The sequence below is a fragment of the Brassica oleracea genome, chromosome C1 (assembly GCF_000695525.1).
Source record: "Brassica oleracea var. oleracea cultivar TO1000 chromosome C1, BOL, whole genome shotgun sequence".
Taxonomy (NCBI): Eukaryota; Viridiplantae; Streptophyta; class Magnoliopsida; order Brassicales; family Brassicaceae; genus Brassica; species Brassica oleracea.
In genome coordinates, this window is record NC_027748.1 from 23,038,940 (window position 1) to 23,040,870 (window position 1,931).

At 27.9% G+C, this 1,931-nt stretch overlaps 1 long non-coding RNA gene across 1 annotated transcript; it reads right to left on the reverse strand.

Annotated features, from left to right (window-relative positions):
• On the reverse strand, window positions 1-1,339 carry LOC106301696. Its single transcript, XR_001262278.1, has 2 exons — window positions 1,163-1,339; window positions 1-130 (listed from the first exon to the last, which is right to left on the reverse strand). It is a non-coding gene; the product is annotated as an uncharacterized LOC106301696 (long non-coding RNA).
• Between the last annotated feature and the right edge of the window lie 592 nt (window positions 1,340-1,931).

Consider the following 1,931-nt stretch of genomic DNA (forward strand, 5'->3'; position numbering starts at 1 on the left):
GAACATCTTTTCGGATTTGTTTCTGCAACGCAATACTGAGTGCATACAGCATCACCAGAATTACGATCCAAACAGACTTCAGTTGGCGCACTCTTGGCTTTAGTATACTTAGTTTTCTCCTGAGCTTCCCCTGTACATATATAATGGAGTCAATGAAGAATCAGTAAAATCCGTTTAATTAATAAACATTTTTTAACTCCTTCAGTTAATAAACATAATTTAGTTTCAATTTGGTTTCACGTTGACAAAAAAAAAAAAAAGTTTCACGAGAAAGAAACATTATCTTATTCATAAATCATACATTTTGACTTTTTGTTCATATGTTAGTTTTTGTGTGTTTTAAGTGAAAAACAATTAGACGAAATTTGTTTGCCGAATTAAGTTTGTAACGAAAACTGCAAATGCAAAAAAAAAAATGTTTGTGTTAGCATCTCTACTCCTATTCCATAATCTATTTATGGAATAATAGAGTATGAACAAAGAATAAAATATTACTCTATTTATGAAATAATTTTTTATTTTTTTATACTTTATTTTTTAATTATGAAATAGGGATGAAGGTGTCCTAAGTTATAGTTGCTAAATGAGTTTTGTTTAAAATTCTTAACGTTATATGGTTCATTTAAAAAAAGAAGAAGCTAAACATAATTTAATATTTCTTCTGTTTGCTTTTAATTGATTTTTAAATTTATTTGTCCATAACATTCCATCCGTTTTACAAAGAGTGTCACTTATATATTTTTCACACATATTAAAAAACTGATTGAAATGCATTTATTTTTTATTAATATCATCAATTTAACCAATATCATTTTAGATAAATACATTTATTTATAAAATCAATGTATTTTACAATGAATATTAAATTAAAAGTACGTATAAATTACATTGAAATTGCAAAATGACATTTTTTATGTAACAAGAAAAAAAAATGCTAAAGTGACATTTAATATGAATAGAGGGAATATAATACAAAATACTTTGTGACCATTTATTTCCTAGATTTTTTATTGCCAGATGATAAATTATGTTTTACTGTATGAAAAGAAAATAATAGGAAAAAGTTTCCACATTTTAAAAAATAAAAAAAAAAGGATTGAAAAAAAGGAAACAAACAACAACTAAAGCTTTTGTGAGATTTATTTGTCAAAATATGTATTACCTGTCAAAACCAACAAGAAAATCATCAAAAGAGAGATGAAAGCGACGACATTTCCACGTTTCGCCATGTTTATTTTTCTCGCCATGTTTATCTTTCTTCTTAATTATTCTCTTTTCTTTTTTTTTTCTTTTTCTTATGAAATATTTCTGTTGTATCCACTCATCTAATTGTTAATTGCTCTATATACATATTTTAAGTTTTCTAAAAAAAAAAGAAGATGAAACGTAAATTGTTCTCCGTAAAAAAGGGTGGTCATCATCTAGTTCCAATGAACCACATAATTTTTGGTCTAGTTTGACATCTTCAGATAATCCCTAATATAGGTTAGGTTTCTAAAAAAAAGGAAAATACTAGCTTCGATTGACTGGACCTCATGAAAATTCAAATAATTGGCTAAGTGTCTATCCAGAGGATCCGTCCTGGGTTCGATTCCTCTTGGCCATCCATAGACGCCTTAAATAGCAAGAAAACCCAGATTTTTATGGGCCTCTTGGCGATTAGTCCTTGGACCTAGAAAGTCTTTGGATCACACCAAGATTATAAAAAAAAAAAGTGTCTATCTTGAATCATCTAGAAGATGGTTAATTTATGGATTCCAACGTTTTATTATGCATAAATGTTGCCTTAAGAAAATAAAAAAGTTGTGGTCTGGTAATATATACCTAAGCACTCTGAGGTTAAAGTATTTGGCAAGCAATAACCCTCCTAAACTCAAAAGGTGGATTGGGTTAATTTAATTCTTTAACCAGCAAAGCTTTAAAGGTTCTTT